The sequence below is a fragment of the Triturus cristatus genome, chromosome 5_1 (assembly GCF_964204655.1).
Source record: "Triturus cristatus chromosome 5_1, aTriCri1.1, whole genome shotgun sequence".
Classification (NCBI taxonomy): Eukaryota; Metazoa; Chordata; class Amphibia; order Caudata; family Salamandridae; genus Triturus; species Triturus cristatus.
In genome coordinates this window covers 576,399,171-576,422,452 of record NC_140587.1, presented here as the reverse complement: position 1 = coordinate 576,422,452, position 23,282 = coordinate 576,399,171, and the positions used below count along the sequence as shown (strand labels likewise).

The window sequence follows — 23,282 nt, the reverse complement described above, 5'->3', positions numbered from 1 at the left end:
AGTGAACTTAAAGAGTTTGGCAAATGGCAACCATCAGCACAGGAGAGCCCTTGTCCGTAAACAGGCTGGGCATCTGGAACTCATAATAGTTACCTGCTGAAACCTGGCTGGCGCACAGTTTAGTCTGAAAAGCGTGAGCAGAGTTTTAACCTTAGCTTTGCATGGTTCAGCCAGCCTTCGATTAGAAAAGATGGGTCGAGAGCCTGCTCCTACTCTGACTTTAGAGGATGGTGGTGAACATGCATTTTGGACGGCATATGCTACCATGACCCGTAATGGGACCGCTGGTGGAACTGGTACCTGCTGAAAAGGCGTGACCTGCCAGTACCGAGGCACCTCGCCAATACCTGCTTCCCGTGGGGGAATTAGCCAGGGTGGAAAAGTCTCCCATTTAAATTACCTAACAATTGCCTAAACGTGTGGTGGCACTGCTGAGAACCGGAAGTCAGATTCATGCGCATACTCCTGGAGTGGGGGCACCGACATCCCTTTATTTAAGAACAGATTTGCCAGCAGGTGTGCCTATGCGCCACACTAAACGGTTCTTGCATTTGTGTATGAATCAAGTCTCCCAAATCGCGAAGTGACCTCCCACAGCTGGGCAACATCCAAGAATGACCTTTGTAGATGTTCACAACACAACTAGATCATATTACAGACATGGATGTGCTCTGCTAGAACCAAGCCAAAAGTTAACTAGTTGCTATAGTTTATAAAAACGGGAAAATTGCACTGGAGACGTTAACTAATGAGATCATCAGTGCAGAACAAAGGCTAGCTACATTCATGACTATACCACCCTAACCCTACAAGAAGGAAAATTAGAAGCAGCTGGCGGAAGCAGTAGCATCGGAATATGTGGCTTCAGGGGGCGAGGAGGGCACCGACTCTTTAAATTTCCTATAATAATGTTTTCTACAATCTATAGCCTGACCTTCCAAGGGCATTGAGCATGGGTATCTATAATCACCTACAATGCCCGGTCTTCTCAACAAAGCCTTAAATTAATTACAAGAACAGGAATCCTATGCTCAGTTTAGCAACAAAAGTTCTATTTCGCCCAGTGCTGCGAGTTCTGCCATGAAATCTGCATCCGCCATCTGAAATGCCTGTTTATCTCTAGAACATGGCAAAATGCATGCATAGCAATGCTGAAGTCACACTCAAGCCCAGAGCAGCAAATTCCGTGTGGACATTACCTTTACAGACTTCATGAGATACCGGATATTTTGCTTCTAACCCAGGCGATCTACGTTTATTAAGCATTAGCAAAGCCAATACGTCTCGCCTATGCAAAAGCTATTGGCTTTGCCAATGTGTTTTGGCAGTGCTTACTTTGAGAGAAAAAAAGACGTGCCAGGGCCCTTGTTAGGAGGCCCCTGCAACTTGCACCACACATTGCCCCTGCCAGCGCTGCCAATGGCAGTACCAACACAATTACAAATCATCACACTTAAAAGTGTGACAATTCAGCCTACTCTAGGCCCTCAAAGCTATAAGAAAGGCTTGTGCGGCAGTCAATAGTAATGTTTAACAGCGCCACCCTGTGGCCGACTGGTACAAGCCCCGGTGTTCACAATTAAGTGCTGGTGCTGAGCACCGGAAATTACTGGCTCAAATAAACACTGTGTTTTAGCCATGTTGTACTCTAGCATCTCTGCTTTTCAGCACGGCTTAAAGTTACTGGCATGGAAGAGAGTGGTGTGGAGAGTCAGAGTGGAATGGCGAAGAGTGGAATGGCGAAGAGTGGAATGGCGAAGAGTAGAGTGTCGTGGAGTGGCATAGAGTGTTGTGTATTGTAGTGGCATAGGGTGGAGTCGCATTGAGTGGCGTACAATAGAGTGGCATAGAGTAGTGTATTGGCGTAGAATGTTGCAGAGTATAGTGGCGTAGAGTGAAGCAGCATAGAATTCTGCATTGTGGAATGTAGTGGCATAGATTAGAGTGCTACATAGTAGAGTGTAGTGGCTGGAGTACACTGAGGTGGTGTGGAGTAGAGTGGCATATAGTGCTGTGGTGTAGAGTAGAGTGGCTTAGAGTTGTGCAGAGTAGAATTTAGTGTCTTAGACTGCTGTCACATAGAGTAGCAGAGAGTGCAGTGGTGTAGAGTGGTGCAGAGTTGAGTGTCATAGAGTGCAGTGGCATAGAGTGGAGTAATGCTGAGTGCAGTGGCATAGAGTGGAGTGCTGCAGAGTGCAGTGGCGTGGAGTAGAGTGATGCAGAGTAGTACAGTGATGCAGAGTAGAGCGGCGTAGAGTGCAGTGGCATAGAGTGCAGTGGCATAGAGTGCAGTACTGCAGAGTAGAGCAGCGTAGAGTTCAGTGGCGCAGAGTGTAGAGTTGTAGAGTGTTAGAGTGCAGTGGTTTAGCGTGCATTGGTGTACAGTGCAGTTTTGTAGAGTGGTGTGGTGTAGTGTGACATTGCGTACAGTGGTGCACAGTAGAGTGTAGCTGCATAGAGTAGAGTGCTGCAGATTAGAGTGCATTGGCGTAGAGCAGCATACAGTAAAGTGGGCTGATGTAGAGTGCATTGGTATACAGTGTTGTAGAGTATAGTGGCGTAGAATGCAGCATAGAATTCAGCGGTGCACAATGCAGCGTCGTAGAATGCAGTGCTGTAGATTAGAGTGGTGCATAGCAGAGAACAGTGGCATAGAGTACAGAATGGAGTCGTGCAGAGTAGAGTGACATACAGTGCAGTCGCATAGTGTACAGTGGCGTACAGTGGTGCAGAGTAGAGTGGTGTCGAGTGCAGTGGCGTATAGAGGAGTGATGCAGAGTGAAGTAAAGTGCAGTGATGCAGAATGCAGTGGCACAGAGTGCACTGGCATAAAGTGCAGTAGTGCAGAGTAGAGCAGTGTAGAGTCAAGTGCTGGAGAGTGCAGTGTTGCAGAATAGAGTGTCGTATTGGCATAGAGTGCATTGACAGAGAGCAGTGGTGCAGAGTAGGGTGCAGTGGCGTAGACTGCAGTTGTGTAGAGTGTAGAGTATATTGGCATAGAGTGCAATGGTGTAGCGTGGCATAGAGTGGAGTTGCACAGAGTTGTGTGGAGTAGACTAACGTAGAGTGCAGTGGTGTAGAGTAGATTGTTTCAGAGTAGAGTGAAGTTTCCCACACACTTCAGAACTAACAAAAATGTGCTTCATTTGTGTTTTCCTAATTCTTATATATTCTGAAACACTTGCACAGGTCATTTAAAGGTTATGTGTGCTAGAAAAAAAACCTTTCCTAACCCCAGTATTTAGCAAGATTGTAAAAAAATCTGCTCACTTTGAAGTCAGAGACTGAAAAGTAAACACCAAGCTCCCTTAGAACAGCAAATATGGCAAGATAAGAACAAGATTTACAGGCCTGTTTACAGAAAGGAGCACTTGTGGAAGAATACAAGGAGAGGTAGTGTGAAAAGATTTTGTTTCTAGGGAGGGACAAACTCACGCTGGACTGCCTAAAAAAAATAAAGGCAGCAAATAGAAAGCCAGAACATGTGAGTTACAAACCACAAAGTCAATGGTAAGCAACGGATGGAATGTATTCCCATTGAAGCTTTCGGAATGACCCCAGATGTCTTTAGAAAATCAGACAGCTGTACTGTCTGGTAGGCTGCGACCTAAAAACTGTTTCAACTCCTGATAATCTGCTGGCACTTGTAGCAAACGAATGACAGTTGGCATAGCTACTGCACTGGCTTAGATCAACATCCAAGTTCAGAAGGCAGAAGCAACGATGGGGATACAGTTTTCCTCAAACAATTGATCCAAAGCTCTACTGAGTTCCGGACCAAGGCATCTCCATGGTTTATAGGATCCCCGTTTTCAACAGTGGTAGCACCAACAAGGTAGTTGTGCAAATGTGACGTTTTCACAACAATTCAACAAAACAAACAAGCCAATACGTCTCGCCTTGTAACTTATTGACTGCACCAATGTTTTTAGCAATGCTGCACAGCATCCCCAATGCTGTACAGTGTGACTAAAGTAAATAAAAAATCCTTTACGCCTGCTTCATTTTGGAGGTGGGCACACTACGCATGTGCGTGCCTACATGTTAACACAGGAGCTTTTTTTAAGTTACCGATCCGAGTTTGATGGGTACCAAAAAAAAGAAAAAATGCAAAAATGTGTTTCTTTTTTTTTTCAAGCAATCTGGAGAGGAGGTAATGGAAGCAAAGAGGTTGAGTCAACGTGAAGGAGGACAGGGGAATGCGAAAGAAACATTGGGGCTGGAGTAAAGCAACACGGAGGGCGCACCTGAGGAATGGAACAACAGGGGAATAGAAGGATGTTGCGGGTTGGGAGAAGGAACGCCATGGGGAGGAGCACATGGGCGAGCACAAAAAGAAAGGGGAATCCGGGGGGTGGAGGGAGAGAGGTTCAGGTGACATAGTGCAACATAAGTGCAGTGGTAGAGAAGTACACGAGGGAGATAGATCGAAAACATGTTTTCTCATGAGGTGTTTAACACAAAAGAAAGACGTAGTGCTTGAAAAGCAAGCAGCAGAAGCAAGGATGCCATCCAATCAAAGAGATAGTAAAGGGGCATGCTCCATGGAAGGGACAAACACAAGCCAGAAAAGATGAGACATAAAAATGAAGCAGGCAAGCAAGAGTGACAGGAAAGGCAACCAATGGTAAGCAATGACCAGGCTCGAAGCTCCTCTATTTTCTTGGTAAGCCACATTATGTCTTGCAACAGACAGCGCATGTGCTGTCTATAGGCACGACCTAATAATGACCAGTAATCAAAGTTCATTTGCTGCCATTCTCTCACAATCGGTAACTTACAACTTAACTTCCTTTTTAAATTTTACTGTTGTACCCAAAGTTTATACAGCAGTTTACACTGATCATGATTATATGAATCAGAATGTTATTTACGCTCCTGTGTACCTTTTAAAAAACTTACATGTAACTTAGTTGTGCAAAGTGTATTGTGAGACCGTTACATGGAGAAAAGCTTGCATACGACCAGGGCCACTGGAATTATGCAACCGGGGAGCATACAATTATGCTGGTATGGTTGACTAAATTACATGGCAAGAGAAGGCAAATTATGTGGCATAATCTGGCACAAATTTTAATAGTATTACTCCAATAGTTTGTCATTGTTGCACTTCCTAACACCGTCTGGGCATAGGTTTCACGTAATTATTATCAGTTTGAAACCCAAATATAACAGTAAGCAACAGAATGGTGACCAGTTAACCTTCGCACCAGGCCTTCCACTGTGAAGGAGCACGTGTCACTGCGTTCTTCGCGACTTTTGATCGGTTTGAGCTAGAATTTTGATTTTTTTAAAACAAATATGTTGATTATGCAGCAGATTATGCATCATGTGGCAAATCCATAGCTATGCGGAAACGGTGCGGCTGCAAAATTGCATAATTCCAGTGGCCCTGCCAATGATGGAAAACCGAAGCACTCGATGTATTTAGGTTGGGACGTGAAGTTAGTAGTGAAGCGAATGTTCACTAATTCTATGGCAGTTCAGTAGAAACAATGGTCCCAGTAGCGACAATTTCAAAGAAAGAAGGTGGGAGCATTCACTGTATCTCATTTACGTGTCTGCAACAGTCCTTTCGGAAGCTGGCGGCAGACTGAGATATACCAGGTAAAGTAGACGATTAATTCCGATAGGTATACCACTGAACATTTTCCCCGTCTATCTGGGTGATTTTTGGACCCATCCCTGTCTGTGAACAGGGCGGCCGTTTTATTGTGACTGTGCGCACTTCTCTGCAGAGCTTCAATGAGCCCACCTACCGCATTTTTCAGCCGGATTCCCCTCGCTGTGTTCTGATCGGGTGCTCTTCCCCCTTCTGTCCTGACGAAGACCCCACACTAAGGACTTACCTACCTTGATTACTTGAAGGGGTCGAAATGTTGACTTCCGCTTTTCTCAGCAGCAAGCTTTGACGACTGAGATCTGTTATCTGCGTCCGTACAATGCTATGTATTTTTGTGTAATATTTTGCCTGTTGTAGGCTGGACATGTTTCATCATGTAAATATAATGTCTATATGGCACGCTACCTCTCCTTTCCTTACAACCCTCACCAGCGCACTATTCCCTGAGCACTGTATTTTCTCTTTAATATGAGCACCGTTATCTCAAGTATATAAACGATTATGATGTCTTCAATAATCAGTTGATGTTTTGACAAATACATTGCATGGGTTACAGATACGTAAATGAGATACAGTGAATGCTCTTAAATTCTTTCTTTGAAATTGTCGCTACTAGGACCATTGGTTCTACTGTACTGCAGTCTTACCCGTGTCCGGTAGTACTTTGGGTTACCCCATTAATACTTAACACTAATTCTATTGGGCACGTCCTAGTGGGTGTATCTTCTAAGAATGAAGTGCGGATAGGAGGAAAGAAATACGACCTAAGACACAGGGCAATACACGCATGATCTGCAGTGTAACTGCTGTTGGTAAAATGCCACAGAGCTGTCGATCAGGTAAAGTCAAGAATAAGGCAGCGCGGACTTCACACTTCAACGACTGTCGAAGTGCGGTTAATGTGCGCTGAGGGCATTCTAATGAAGGCTCCATATGTCTATGTGAGATCAGTACAGCAGGGCAGGGACATTTCAAGAGAGAATGGGAGCAATTTGCCGTCTTCTGGTATTTTATAGAAGACTGCAAAGTCTGTGGTTAATAAAAACACACGCAGGGGTGCTGACTGGAGGAACTGATCATTGTATGCACATTTTGGACGTCTTGCAGAAACCGAAATTTCTCAAGTGCTTGGTTGTGTACTTTTTGCACATTTCAACCATGCAGCAAGCAATTTGCATATAAATTACAAATCATTTTCAGGCAAGTGAGTGGTAAACCTGTCACATAAGCAAATCATATCAGTGGTTACAAGTGCAGCACTGTATTAGGCGCGCTTCAGCAGTTCCAGATTAAGGGATTAAGGCACCCTGGAGGCTCTGAGCGTATTATTATTTTGAAACCTCATTATTATCCCCATGTATATTGGGGATTAAACTAAGGGGAGGGGGAGAACATTTTAAACAAACAATGCAGCTGAAATCCTTTAAATTACATAATGCACATTGTGTTTTTGTTATTTCTTTGTTCCTCATTTCTACAAAGGCAGATTACATTTGCACGCCTTCCATCTCCCCTCTGTGTGTGCACGGTCACATTCCAGGAGACCCACCCGGGCGGGCGCCTTAAGCAGTGCCAGCTCTGTTTGTTCCTGCACTGTGAATGTGCTACGCACCACCCATCAATGAAAGAGCTCCGCGGATTTACTCTGTTTATGTTTGTGATCTCAATATGTGGGCTCAAATTAGCCCAACACTCTGGGTAACCCGATGTTTTTGACATCCCCAAAACGTACCTCAATCAAAATGCCCACAATCAATAGTAGAAACGGTGTTAAAACCTACATTTCTTGCGACAATGTGCCCCTTCGTTAAGGCACCTCCCACCTGGCGCGCAACACCCATTGGGCTCACCGGGCTTCAGCCCCCCCCCCCCCCCCCCTCCCCTGTCATGTGTGTCAGCCCGGCTGAGACAGCCTCGCGGGCCGGCGTCCGTCTAATTGCAGCCGGACCCGAGTACTTCACAGGTCTTTAAAAGACCTTTTACTCGTTAATTAGGCTTTTGTTGTATTTTCACCCCTTCTTACAGCCACTCTGCCTATGGCTGGAAGACTTAGCCCCCCCCCCCCCGAAATCTTTTTCAGCCCCCCCCCCCCCCCCCCGAAATTCGACTCTAGTTGCCCGCCTGCCTCCCACTGTACAAAAAATCAGAAATACAATTCACTACGTAGGCCCACTCAAAAACTGAGATCTAGATCAACAGAAGGTTAAAGGGCTTTATTACAAATTCTACAAGCAAGCGATACAGTGTCCATGCCACGACGGCTCTCAACTAATAAAGACAAATGTAAAAATGATTCAACGTTCCAAGCGAGCAGCAAAGTCGGGAGAGTGACGTACAGCATCCCTTGTTTTAAAAATATCTATTTTATTTAGTTTTAGAAACATTTTACAGTAATGCTCGTATACTGATACACACTTAATTGGCGGATCAAATGGCAGATATAAGATGCCACGTTATCGAAAAGAATGTAAAACAGAAAGGTTAAGGCGTAGCTTAATACAAAACATGGACTGCCAGAAGGAGTGCATAGGAAACATGAGCATCTAACCAGGGAGACAACTAACGTACCGGATGTGTTTAGGGGAGTAGCAGCGGGGTTTGTGTAGAGTTGCATAGTGGGGGTAGAGGGGGCAGCTTGACCAGGAGTGTCTGCAAAGGGGAAAGTTATGCCCGTGAGATAGTTGGGTGCCCCAAGTGTGTTACAGTGCGGCATACATAGGTAACCTGAACACCGTGACATGAGGGGCCAGCAGGGAGGCAGGGACGCCAGGGGAATGGCGCCTGTGATAAGGTCATTGGGGACCAGACGCACCGCAGGGGAGGATGGCCGGCGACAGTGCGGATGTGGAACGGTACCCCATTAAGCGCAGCTGAACTCAAGGCAGCTTGATATCTTCCCTCCACGACTCCCCCAGTTGTGCCAAAGGCCATCTCAATCGTCTTCAATTGGGTACTCACAAGTTTGCTGTAAAGATCGAAAGATGCCAGGTGGGAGATTATTTAAGAGTACACAGTACAGACCAGCTAAAGCAAGCCAGTACAATAAATCGCCATTAACCAGTTCTAGAACACAGGGAGCATGGGAGCATGATATAAAATGCATGCACACAGAATTCTTAGAGCATGACTAGACATGCCTGAAAATAAAAGAACAATACAAATGCAACACATCTTCCCCCTTGAATCATTATAGAACTACATAAGAATGACTTAAAATTCATAAACATAAAAAAAACAATGCAAATATATTAGCCTTTAATAACCACCAGACAAATCTCCTAATACTTATATCTTGCCGGGAAACGCTTGGTTCTGTTGTTTTCTTTGGCTCTAGAAGCCACAGTTTGACTTCTACTAGAGTCCAACTCATAACATAATAAAGTTTTACAATTAATTTCATTTCCTCGTTCACTGTTTCTGCGTCTGACTACTCTTCTCACATTCCACACTTTATCATCCTGAGTGACTACACTATTTTTACATACCTTCATTACTTTAATGGAATGTCCAAATTTAGAATTACCTTTCACTAAGGAGCCAGGTTTCTTGATTCTCACAAAATCACCAATGGCGAAATCAGGAACCTTCACATTCCATTTTTCCTCGAATCTCCTCTCCATTTTTTCCTGCTTCTCTATCACCCTTTCAGTAACAACATTCAACTCCACATTATCAACACTCTTGCTGGACTTCTTTATCAACCATGGGCAAATATCCGATACAAGATCCCTTCCTTTCAACAGTTTAAATAGACTCACTCCTGTAACTAAGTGAGGGGTAATACGGTACATAGACAGTTTTTTTCTCAAAACATCCTTCCAAATTTCTCTAGATTTATTTGCCATCTCAATAACTTCCTTAAGTACACGGTTGAACTGTTAAACTTGACCATTCTCCCTAACTTCATAAAGTGCTGTGATGTCATGTCTAATACCACATTTACGGTAAAAATGTCCTCCATCTCCTGTGAAGTGAGTTGCACACCATTGTCAGTAACCAACACTTCAGGAGATCCCTCTCTGGCAAAAATTTCCTTAAAAAATGTGATAACTTGAGAAGTAGCGTTGGCCATAAACTTAACTTTTGGCCATTTAGAATGATAATCCACTAAAACTTTTTTTTTTTAAACACATTTTATTTGTCAAATGACACATAACCCCATAACCCAGAGACATCTGCACAATAAGCATACAGCATCGTGACTTTGACTATTCAATATGAGAATCAAGGAGAAATACAGAGCGATACAAATGAAATAGAACCACAGGAAACCCACTCCAACAATCCCCCAACCCCCTGTCGCACTAACAGCTTCTAGCCGTGAAGGCTGCACCACCACCACTATCTACTATATACTATAAAGTAAGTAATTACAGTTTGCACCCGCAGAGTAGAGTTAAATTGGATCGAGGGGCCCCGTGGCCGAGACCGGTTCAAGCAGCAAACCCTGGTAGTCCGCCCAAAGCTTCCAGATTTTAAAATGTTTCTGCGGACAACCCCTTGCAGTGAAAATGGGGAGTTCTAGGCCCATACAAAATTCCAGTCCCTTCTTCCATGCCGACACTGAAGGCGGCGCAGACGCCTTCCATGCCCTAGCAATGTCTCTCTTCGCCAGAGTAAACCCCAGCAACATAAGATGGCGTTTATAAATATTGCCCCCAATTCCCTCCATGACGTGTAGAAGCACTAATTTCGGAGAGTGAGGCAAGTCCCAGCCCAACACTTCAGAGAGATAGGTCAGAACCCCTCTCCAGAACCTTGACAAGGAGAGACAGTGCCAAATCGTGTGTAACAGGGTCCCCTCCTCCTGCTCGCATCTGAGACATACTGGGGAGGTCACCAGCCCCTTCCTCCACAAGCGAACCCATGTAAAGTAAACCAGATGGAGGTATTTAAACTGGACAAGGCGCAGACGCACCGCTATGGCTGCCCCCGTGGAGAGGCCAAGGCCTCCATCCAGTCTTCCTCGTCCAGTGAACCAACGTCCCCCTCTCAGGTCTCCTTAAGCTTCTGCAATGTCAGGGAGCAGTGAGTAACTAGGGATTGGTAGATCTTAGAGATCTTGTGGTCTTGAAGGTCCCCCATAAACACCTTCGCCTCTACCGGACTAAATTTGGCCAGAGACTCCAAACCCTCCAGGCTAGGAAAGAGGGCGTGACGAAATTGGAGAGACTTGTAAAATTGGGTTTTCGGCATTTGGAAATCTTTCTGTAGGTCCTGAAAGGACTTCAGGATTGGCCCCCACATCACGTCTCCCAGAGTAGAGATACCAATGCTATTCCATCCCCGAAACCCTGACAGAGTAGCTAGTTGTAGCAAGGGGCCATTATTCCAAATGGGGGTTTACCGTGTCAGTGTGTTCCACCACCCCATCCTCCTGTAGGCCTGTCGCCAAAGCTGGAAAACCACCTGGGTCGCCGGCGGCAGGGAATTGTATATCAGTGCAGAGTACAGAATCGTGTGTTGGGAGATAGATCCCCCATAAGACGCCGTTCAAGGGTGTAGGCTGGGTCGCCTCTGTCCCCATACCACCACTCGTTTAGGACAAGCAAGTGTGTTGCCATGGGGTAGGATAATAAGTCAGAGGTCGCCAGTCCACCGCAATACGGAGAGGAAGCAGGTTCGCAAAGCGACTCTTACCGCTCCTCCTGCCCATAAAAACGGACCCAGAGCAGCATTAACCTGCCTGAACCACCTAGGGGAGATCGGGTATGGATAATTCTGCAGTTGATACAATAGCCGGGGGAGTGAGACCATCTTAAAGATGGCCGACCTACCATAGATAGACAATGGTATGCGTGACCATGTCTTAAGATCCTCTTTCACGCGTTCCCAGACCTTATTCCTTTTCCACGCCACTGTGGGTGCGTCTGACAAAAATACCCCGAGATACTTCATCCCGCCGGTGACCACCCGAACCAACGAGGCCCAGGAGCCAAGACCAGATGCGTCCCCGAGAAGCCATAGAGTAGACTTGCTGGGGTTTAGGTAGAGACCCGACGATTCCCCAAACACCTGCATAATTCGAAGCAGCCGCGGCCCCATCCGGTCCACATCTGTGAGAAAAAAGAAAACTTTGTCTACGTATAAAGCAATCCGATCTGACAAGCCATGCGCCCATTCAAAGCCAGTCACCTGCGCATCCATACGTACCCAGGCGGCTAAAGGTTCAACCGCCAGGCCAACAAATACGGCGAAAGCGAGCAGCCCTGCCGGGTACCCCGTCAAACAGAAAAAGTGGAGGAAGTAGCGCCAGCGACACGCACCGATGCAGTAAGATCAGTGTAGAGTAGGGACAAGTAGGACAGAAAGTGCGGTCCAAGATTTAACCTGCTAAGCAACGCAAATAGATACACCCAACTAAGGGAATCAAATGCCCTGTCCATATCAGCCAGTAGGAGCGCCGCCCGTTCGCTGAGCCCCTGAATGGTCGCAACAGCTACTTGTGCCCGTCTAATATTATGTCTGGTGGCCCTCTGGGGGATAAATCCGGCTTGGTCTGGGTGTACCAATGTAGTGAAGAGGGAGCGCAAACGCTTGGCCAGCGCTTCGGCCAATATTTTAGCCTCAACGTTCAGGAGAGAAATGGGACGATATGCAACATGTTGATCTGGGGGCCTGCCAGGTTTATGGAACACCACTATCTCCGCGAGTCTCCAATCACGGGGAAGACGTCCCCGGTCACGGGTCTTCTCTACGACCCTAAGGAAATGGGGTCAAGCTGTAGCAAGTATTTCTATAAAAATTCGCAAGGAAACCCGTTAGACCCGGAGCTTTGCCTGAGTTAAGGTCTCCCAGGGCTGCGCCTAGTTCCTCTTCCGTGAGCAGGAGATCCAGCTCCGCTCTCGCCTCATAGGACAGAGCCCGTGGCGGGAGGTCATCCAGAAAACGGCCAATCACATCTTCGTGAAGACATTCTTTGGGGGCATAGAGCTCCGCAAAGTATGTAGAGAAACTCTCAGCAATAGCACTGGTGTCCGTAAGGGGCTCCCCAGTCGGGCCAACTATACCCGGGAGGGGCTGGGAGTGGAGCATCCCCTGGCACAACCGACGGAGCATCTTGCTCAAATTTATCCCCCCATTAGTATACCCTACTGCGCGTTGCCAGCCATGTGAGGCGGGCCTCATCGAGAAGAAGAGCCGCATAGCTCCGTTGCGCTAGCAGTAACTGATGGCGTACGTGGGTGCCCTCGGTACCCCTGCTACGGCGATCTAGATCTGCAATATTGGCCTCTGCTTGTAGCAGAGCCTCCCTCCGAGTCCTACAGGCCACCGCGCAATACGAAATGTCTACGCCCCATATCGTGGGCTTCAAGGCCTCCCACAGAGGTTCGGCCTGAAAAATCGAACCCACATTAAGCGTCAAGTATTGGACGAGAGCACTCTCTATGCACTCTCTATAATCCGGCTTCTGGAGGTTCCACGTCGAGAGGCGCCAGCAGAAGGGCTGTTTCGCCCAGCCCATCCACACCGTAACACTAATCGGCGAATGATCAGAGAGACCAATGAGGAAAGTTTCGTGACTTGGCAAGCAGCAACATTTCCCCCAGACCTCCAACGATCCCGGGACACGTCCAGCACATCATTCCAGTCGCCACCCACCACGGACAGGCCATCAGGCATATCCGCCCACAGCGTCATAAGCCGCTCTACGAGACCCCAGGAAAGCGGAGGAGGGGAAAAGACAAAACCCAGCACTACTGATTCATCCCTAATTGTGTCCTGTAGGAACAAGTATCTCCCCTGAGTGTCCGCCCACGTCTTAACATGCGTGTAGAGAACTCGGCGGTGAATCAAGATTGCCACCCCCCGGGACCCCCGCAAAAACCCTGAGTGGAACACCTGCATGTAGCAAAACCCTGGAGGCAGAGCGCCTTCGAGCACATAATATGTGTCTCCTGTAACATAAGTATGTCGGCCCTGGCCCTCTTCGCATGCTGGAGACTGGCCCCTCGCTTGATTTTATCTAGTACCCCCCTAACATTCCAGCTGACCAGTTTAAGAGTCTCGGGAGCCCCGGGGCACCATTAGATGCGTCGGCCATGGAAGTCTTTAATAGGAAACATTGGTACAAAAGGAATCATGTGGTGCTTGCATAGTAATCTGACAGTACTGTAGCATAGTGCGACCTGATAACAAGAACAGAAACAAAGACAACAACCCAACCACCCCCCACCACCCTATACTTCAAAAACGATGAAGCATCTGTCACGGCAGGTGCGGCCCATAGACCCCAACGGTGAGTCATAGCCCACCTCGACCAATGGATCCCCAACTCACAGCCCAATGTCAGCAGGCACTCCCTCTGTCAGAAGGACCAACAGAGAAGCCGGCCTCTCCAATCAAACACTCATTGCTGCATTGGAACATACCCTACGAGAGATCCGGTGATGGGAAATCAAATTGGTCCGCTTCTTTGTTCATGGCAGGATTTGAAGCCTTAAAACAGATATGGGTCAAACTGTCTAGTAGAGACCACGATCCTCCTGTGGCACCACCCTCTCCTCGGCTGCTGTACAAGCACAGCGATGGCCCTAGCAAAAGCCACCCAAGCACAGCCATTCCATCGCCCATTGCAGTGAAACACCACTCCTCCCATCCAGGTAACAAAATCAAGGGTACACAGGGCTGCGATTGCCCATTTAATCAGGGGACCGATGTAGTCCGTCAGGAGGCCGAACCGGCCCGGGAGGATACACTGCAGGAACGGGATCGACGATTGGATCTGGAGAGTCTACGATCTTTAGGCTTCGTTTGCGGCTGCCTACGAGCCACCTCACTGGATGAGGAGTCTGTTTCGTGCCGAGGCGGCGTATGAGGGCGCAAGCAAACTGGCTCATCAGTCCATTAAAACACCTCCAGTGAATCGAAGAAGAGGGTGCGGGATTGATAACACCACCCGCAGCCGGGCCGGATACAGCAGAGCATATGGGAGTTTAAGTTCACGAAGACGTGCCTTAGCCACCAAAAAGGACTGTTGCCACTGCTGGACCAGCTTCGTGTAGTCTGGAAAAATCAGTATGCGTGCGTTGTCAAAGAGCAAAGGTTCCTTGGCTCTGGCCTGTTTAAAGATGACGTCACGGTCATGGTAATTCAATAGTCTTGCAATGACCAGCCTGGGACGGGCTCCCAGCTGGGGTTTCTGCATAAGAGCCCTATGAGCATGCTCGATCACAAAACAGCGGCATAGGGACTCCTGGGGGAGCCAGCTCTCCAACCACTGAATAAGAAACCACTCCATGTCCCCCCCTTCACACACCTCCGGGAAGCCCACGAAGCTGAGGTTGTTACGCCTAGCCCTCCCCTCTGCAGCTTCCATAGGTTTCGCAAGGCCCCACTGGGTCGTTTCAAGGGTGGTTACCCGCTTCTGTAGAGTGGCGACCTCATCCTCCATGGCAGACTTCCGCGTCTCAGTCTCCGTGATACGGGTCACGGCATTCCGCAGGTCGTGTCCGGGAGCAGGACTTCTGATCCGACTGCCCCGATTTTAGCGTCGAGGACATCCCTGGACTGCGTAATGGCGGCCATAAGCGCAGCATTGTCTGGTATGTCTGGTGCAGCCCCCTGTGCTCCCCCAGGCGCCACAGCAGTGGCCCCAGGACCTGTATATTTATCAAGTGTGCTCGGTTTAGCCGATCTCCCACTGATCCTGTCCCTCGCCATGGTGACAATGAGGCCCTTCTGTACCTGGGCCCCCGGGCGCCGGCGTCACCAATCACTGCCACAAATGATTACAGGCCCCACCACGTAGGGAAGGAAGAGACATCCTCCAGTGAACGTCACAGGCCCACACAATGTCCCAGGAGAGAGGATGAGCGAGGCAGGGGGGAGCCAACAAGCCCACGACCCGATCCAGCCGCCGATCGTACAAACACTGGCCGACAAAGGGAGAGGAGCAGAGAAAGAGGGGGGCCCCCCGGGGGGGGGACCAACAAGAAGCAGGTAGGGATCAAGGGTAATCACCCACTGCCGAGGGGCCACTGTGCTTCATCCGGGCCCCCACTACAGTCTCACTCACGCTTGTGGCTCCAGCCAACAGGATACTTAGTCACTGAGCCAGGGAGATCAATACTCTCCATGGGGGTCCCAACGCGTGTATCTCCTACCTCTATTGAAAAAGAGCTTTTGGCCTGTATTTGGGCCATTGAACACTTCTACTATGTGTGGGGAAGTAGATTCGTACTTAGGACCGACCATAAGCCCCTTGTGGGAATTTTATCTCCAGGAGGGGGGTGGAACTCTATGGCGCACATTGCAAGACTTACCACCAGATCGCAAGACTACAACTTTAAGGTAGAGTATGTACCGGGGAATAGCAACGTTACTGCCGATTGTTTGTCAAGATTACCATGTTCTGACAGCAGTGATGTTCACCATGAGCAAGAAATTGATATGGTTGCAACTGTCAAGGATTTTGTCCCCCACAGAATTTTTGGGTGGGTGAGGGCTTCATAAAAAGAAAAAAGACTTTTCTTTTTATCACTAACAATATACAATTTTGAGTCTCATCTCACGTCTTGATAGACTAGTTCACATTGATTTCATATATTAACCCAGGGGATAAGGACTAGCTCTCTAATCCTCACTCTCCCTTTGATACTTAATAAGGATGATTCTTAAACAACATGACCATACCTAAATGGACGCCTGGTCACCTTTCTGTGGCTTGTTGATATATTTGGGTGTTAAACCTGTACTAATGAGGTATGCCCAGACAGAGTAAAAATGACAAAATAATGAAGTAAAACTATTTCAATACTATTACAAAATGTGACATACAACGCCACATGATCTGCCTTTTCTTGATACATAATTTGGTCAACCATGCCACATGATTTGGTACTCCCTTGCCACATAATTCCAATGGCCTTGAGTTTAGCTGGCCCCTCGCTCTGCTGGACCCTGTGCAATTGGCTAAGCACCAAATTTAAAGCCTGCTTAGGAGCTAGTATAGGCTTTAACTGATGGAGTCACTTGGAGCTCCACTGTGACACATCTATTTTTCCTGAGAGATAATGTAAGGGTGTTCTTACCAGTTGAGTTCTGTAGTGCATCCTTTTAATGGACACTTATGAAAATGCTTTTAGGTATAGTCCGATTACTTATTGCTAAAATATATACATATAAAATAAGATTTACAGTTACACAGTGCTTTTTGTCACAGGCTGGGACCTCGTAGCATTATGAATATAATATATAAATATATATCTATATATTACCCAGTGGGCAACCAGGATTCAATTCTATGATTCTCTGGTCACGAACATCCATCTGCACTGATAGCATAAGCTAATTAAGGTTTCATAATGTAAAATAGTACACTTTCCTCCAATTAGTTTTACTTGCATTTATTTTTCATTTAAGGTGTGCGCATGCTTCTTATAATAGGCCGTTACCTAACCACTAAAAAGTAATAGTTACTAAATATTTTGTTCATTTTAGCCACATCTTTAATTCCGTCACCCCACGCACTGGCTGTGTCACCAAGACACTCAGGATTACAGCTCCACATTTTCTATCCACTTTTACTACAGCATATAAATGAAGACAGCCTGAAGACAGACAAATATACAAGGTCTTCTTTATGTACAATTCCTTACAGAGGCATTTGCACCCCCCAGGGAATGCAGTCACAGACCCTCATAGGGGAGCGCCCCACAGTTTGAAGACCTCTTGCTTACCTGAATTCCATGTACATTACTGCCCCATGCTCACATGTCACCTTCACTGTGAGAGCAAGTGCTGTATAAAAAGTAGAAGAAATGGTTGGCCGGGCAGGTTAGGGAAGGGTGTGAATGATTCTTTTATACCATGAATATGCAGAAGGGATTTTCGACCCAAACAGTCTTTCTACATTAGATAGTGTCCTCTCTTCCAACCAGATCATAGTGCCTGCTAAATCAAGGGTCTGATTCATAAAGCAACAGCATTCACAGCACATCACAGAATCAGAAACAGTAGGTTTTTGCCCTAGTAATTTATTTATTCATACTGAACATTTCTGCAAGTATGGCAGAATATTAAGTAGGCGATCCATGCGTTTTCAAGGATAGACACCTTCAAAAGGTGGTGAATACCCACACTTTAACTTGTTTGTGGGAATTTACTAACATTTTGTATATAGTCCCGCAACCGGAAAATAGTTATGATTTCTGTGACGGACAGGAGTAAATCCATTTTCAAGGTGAGAACGGGAAGAACACCCTCAAAGTTAGTGAGGTTACAGGTGAAGTGGTCTCACTACAGGAAAATATATTCTGTGATGATGCCAAACAGTAAGTAAATCTTTGCCTAAATATGTCAGCGCAACATTTGCGCTAGCAGAAATGTGGACTTAGGAATATGCTACTTACCAGTATGCATCTGTTCTTGGCATGAAGAGGTGCAGATCTACACACTTGTGCATAGATCGCCATCTGGTGTTGGGCCCGTATGTTTGCAGTTTGTTTTTCCTCTTGGAAAGTCTTTGGAAGTCACGAGGTCGGTGACTCCTCCTCTGGATCGTATTGCGCATGGGCTTCGGCTCCATCTTCAGATTGTTTTTCGACAGCAGGGAAAGATGGAGCGTAGTAACAAAAGTGAAGAAACCCATGTGTGTTGTATCTAAATAAGATAGACTGGAACAGATACAGGTAGCCAGGGATGCGGGTGGGTGTGTGTAGATCTGCAGCTCTACATGCCAAGAACAGATGCATACTGGTAAGTAGCATATTCCATTCGAGGCATATGAGCTGCAGATTACACACTTGTGCATAGATTATATAGCAGTACCCACCGTTAGCGGCGACCACCCGTGGCTGTTGCAGTGGTTTGAAATAATGTTTTGAGTACAGCCTGGCCCACACTAGCTTGTTGCTTAGTTTGCACATCTACACAATAGTGTTTGGTGAAAGTGTGCGGTGTTGACCATGTAGCTGCTTTGCAGATATCATCTAATGGGATGTTCCCTAAGAATGCCATGGAAGCCCCTATTTTTCGTGTAGAATGGGCTTTCGGGGGAATGGATAGCGTTTGTTTTGCTTTATGGTAGCAGATTTGAATGCATTTTACAATCCACCTAGCTATCCCCGATTTTGAGATGGGGTTACCTTTGTGTGGTGGAGAGAAAGAAACAAACAGTTGTTTGGTCTTACGGAAAGGTTGTGTTCTCTGAATGTAGTAGAGTAAGGCTCGTTTCACATCCAGTTTGTGAAGTGCCCTTTCTGCAACGGTTTGTGGTTGTGAGAAAAATACTGGTAGTTCTACTGTTTGGTTTAGGTGAAAGGGAGAAATTACTTTAGGGACGACTTTTGGGTTGGTACGGAGAACAACCTTGTTATGGTGCATTTGAGAAAGGGTTCTTGAATGGTAAGTGCTTGTATCTCACTTACCCTTCTAAGGGAAGTGAAAGCTACAAGAAAAGCGGTTTTCCATGTTAGGAACTGTAGTTCGCATTTATGGAGAGGTTCGAAGGGAGGCCCCATTAGCCTTGTGAGAACGATATTTAAGTTCCACACAGGTGAGGGTGGCACTCTGGGGGGAATTATTCTTTTAAGGCCTTCCATGAAGGCTTTAATGGCAGGTACTCTGAAGAGTGAGAGATGTTGCCTGTTTTGCAGGTAAGCTGCAATAGCTGCGAGGTGTAGTCTAATGGACGTATTGGCTAGATTGCACCTTTGTAGGTGGAGTAAGTAGCCTATTATGTGTTGAATGGACACGTCCAGTGGATTGATGGTGTTGTTATGGCAATAAACAACAAAACGTTTCCACTTGGTGGCGTTGCACGCTCTAGTGGTAGGTCTTCTAGCCTCTCTGATGAGGTTCATACAGTCAGGGGGAAGATTTAGGTACCCGATTTCTAAGATTTCAGGAGCCAGATCACAAGGTTGAGCTGCGCTGGGTCCGGGTGTTTGATCTCTCCATGGTTCTGAGTTAAGAGGTGTGGAGAGAGGTGTAGTTTTTGGTGCGGCACTACAGATAGTTCCAGCAGTGTGGTATACCACGGTTGTCTGGCCCACGTTGGAGCTACTAGGATTAGTGTGAGGGAGTGTTGTTGTAGTTTGCGCACCACTAGTGGAATGAGTGGGAGAGGCGGAAAAGCGTACGCAAATTTGCCTGACCAGTTCATCCATATCGCATTTCCTTTGGACAATGGGTGTGGGTATCTGGCGGCGAAGCTTGGGCATTTGGCGTTTTCGTGGGTGGCGAAGAGGTCTATCTGTGGATGCCCCCACATTTGAAAGTATGGCTGAAGAGCTTGTGGGTGAAGCTCCCACTCGTGGAACTGTTGTGTCTGTCTGCGGAGCAGATCTGCCACTGTGTTTTGGACTCCTGGGACATGCTGAGCTAGGAGAAAGATTTTCTGGGGTATCGCCCATCTCCATATGCTTTGTGCTAGGTGAGAGAGCTGTGGAGAGTGTGTGCCGCCTTGTTTTTGGATATAATACATGGCTGTCATGTTGTCTGTCCGGATCAGGACTGCCTTGCTTAAAATTTTAGTTTGAAAAGATTTTAGGGCTAAGGAGATTGCTAGTAACTCCAGATGGTTGATATGGAGTAAATTTTGTTAAGGTGTCCACTTGCCCTGTGTGGTGAGATGTAGTAGATGAGCTTCCCAGCCGGAGAGCGATGCGTCCGTTGTCAGTATTATTTGAGGAACCGGGTCCAGGAACGGGCGACCTTTGGAAAGGTTTGTGGTGTTCCACCACTGCAGAGAGCGATGGGTGCGACCGTCTACCAACACCAGATCTGTTAATTGACCCTGGACCTGGTTCCATTGGCGCGCTAAGCAATCTTGGAGAGGACGCATATGGAGTCTTGCGTGAGGCACTATGAAAATGCAAGAGGCCATCATCCCTATTAGTTGCATAAACACTCGAGCTGGAAGGGAGTGTTGTAGTATGAATTTTGCGCGTAGAGCTTGAATGCTTGCAATCCTGGTCGGATTGGGGTAGGCTAGTGCTCTTGAGGTGTCTATTGTGGCACCGAGGTATTGTTTTATGTGGGATGGTTGGAGATGGGACTTCTGGTGGTTTACTGTGAAGCCCAGCTGGTGGAGTAATTGAATGGTGGTAGATGTGTGTTGAACACACTGATTGTACGACCCGGCTTTTATTAGCCAGTCGTCTAAGTATGGGAAGACGTGGATGTGTTGTCTTCGTAAATGTGCTGCTACCACTGCTAGGCACTTGGTGAATACCCTTGGCGCTGTTGTGACTCCGAACGAGAGCACCTTGAATTGGAAGTGTTGTCCGTCCCACTACAAATCTGAGGTACTTGCGGTGAGCTTTGTGCACCGGAATGTGAAAATATGCGTCTTTTAGATCTAGGGTGGTCAAAAAGTCATTTTGGGAGAGGAGCGGAAGTACCTGCTGAAGCGTTACCATATGAAGTATATATGGAGTATATGTACGTGTTTAGGGGCCGGAGATCTAGGATGGGCCACAGAGTCTCGTCCCTTTTTGGTATGAGGAAATATAGGGAGTAGACTCCCATGTTTTGTTGGTTGGTAGGAACGGGTTCTATTGCCTGTTTTTGTAGGAGGGAGACTACCTCCTGCTTTAGGAGTATTAAATGTTCTTGTGACATTGGGCGCTGTCTGGGTGGAATGTTTGGGGGAGTAGATATTAGTTCTAGGCAGTAGCCTGATTGAATTATTTGTGTCACCCATTTGTCTGAGGTGATGGTAGCCCAGACGGGAAGGAAATGTTGGAGTCTGCCCCCGACCAGAGTGGAATGGTCTGGGGGTAGTGGGGGGAAGTCATTGGGTAGGCGTTGTGGCAGATCAGGCGTTGTTTGTTTTGCCTCTGCCTTTATTGTTGTTACCCCTATAACCTGCCTCTTTGATAACCCCTTGTGAAGGTGGACTGAGTGGGGGATTTGTGCGAAGTGGACGCGGTATCTGAGGAGTAGCCTCTAGATGTACTGCGAAAGGAAGAGCGGCGAAAGGAGCGTCTAGGAGGGTGTGACTGTAAGGCTCCCATGGACTTCGCCGTATCTGTATCTTTCTTCATTTTTTCTAGGGCCTCATCTACCTTTGGGCCAAATAGGTGTTCCTGGTCAAAGGGATGTTTAGGAATGGAGGCTTGTACCTCCGGTTTAAACCCTGATATTCTCAGCCAAGCATGGCGAAGTAGGAGGACGCTTGTATTGATGGCCCTGGAAGCTGTGTCTGCTGCATCTAGGGCACAGCGTATAGAGGTGTTAGTGATAGTCTTACCCTCTTGAATTAGTTTGTTGGCCCTAGCTTTATATTTCTCAGGGAGGTGGTGCATTATGCTCTCTAACTCGTCATAATGTGCCCTGTCATATCTGGCCAATAGGGCTTGAGTATTGGCGATACGCCACATATTGGCTGCTTGTGACGCAGTGCGTTTCCCTGATGCATCCAGTAGCTTTGACCCTTTGTCAGGTGGTGGTGCTTCGCCTGACGCCTGGGAATTTGCCCTTTTACGTGCAGTGGATACAACTAGAGAGTCTAGTGGCGCTGGCCCTCTGATGTAGGAGGGATCTGTGGGGGCAGCTTTGTATTTTTTCTCGATGCACGGGTTAATGACCCTGGCTCTAACTGGGTCCTTAAAAACCTCTGGCGCATGCTTTACCACTCCTTTAAGCATAGGTAATATGGAGGTAGACCTATATGTGGTGTTGAACGTGTCGAGGAGGAAATCTTCCTCCACGGGGTCAGTATGTAAGTCTACCCCGTGGTAGTGTGCCGCCCTTTGCAGTAGGTGGTGGAACCCCAATGAGTCCTCTGGTGGAGATGGCCTGGAGGGGTAAAGGTCATCTTGTGGGACGTTGGGGATATCAGGTATATTGTAGTCGTACCATGGGTCTGGGGATCCTGTAGGAGTGGGGTCTCCTGTGGGTAGGTCCTGGAGGACATCCCCTATGTCATCATATGGGTCCCCGTGATCATCATCTTGTGGAGAAGGGGTGGGAGAACGATGAGGTTGGGGTGGAGAAGGCGGAGGGGATGGAGGTGGAGGAGGTGGGGAAGGTATTACGAACGGGAAGGTAGCAGAGTCCTTCCTCTTTGGAGGCGGAGGTGGAGCAGGCTTCTCCAAATGTCTCTTTTTGGAAGAAAGTGACAAATGTCCAGTTTTTGGATCCTTGGTGAGTGTTTTCTGCAAGGGATCCGGTGTAAATAAGTCCGGTGAGGCTGGTCTGTCCGTCGGCGCCGAAGGAATCGGAGCCGTTGGCTTTTTAGGCTTTTCCGGGCCGGTTTGTTGTTTGGAACCTGGTTTGGGAACTTCCGGACGCTTGGTCGGCGCAGAGATGGATTTCGGCCTCGAAGTGTCAGTGCCGATGGCCTTGTGTGCTTTGGTCGGCACCGAAGGTGGTGTCGGTGCCGAAGAGCTGGGTTTCGACCCCGAGTGCTTCGGTACGGAGCTCGGTGTCGATATGGGGGTCGGCTTCTTTTTCGGTGCCGAAGCGTGTTTATCGGTACCGGGAGTAGGCTGGCTCGAGCCCGAGCCGCCGGAAGGCTTGCTTGGCTTCTTCACCGGGCCCGAAGGTGGGGTGTTGGAAGCAGTGTCCTTGGCCTTGCCTAGGCCCGGAGGCGAAGCCTTTTTCGGTGCCGGCAGAGGTGTGGGGGGGGGATCAGTACTCACGACCCGGCCGGGGTGATGTCCTCCACATCTGAGTCGTTGGCCTCGGAAGCGCTGACGATGTACTGCTC

At 47.5% G+C, this 23,282-nt stretch overlaps 1 protein-coding gene across 1 annotated transcript in view; it reads right to left on the bottom strand.

Moving 5' to 3' along the window:
- ARFGEF1 (ARF guanine nucleotide exchange factor 1) overlaps nt 1-23,282 on the bottom strand; it is a 1,069,199-nt gene that overhangs the window by 281,896 nt on the left and 764,021 nt on the right. The gene's annotated exons all lie outside the window — the stretch shown is intronic.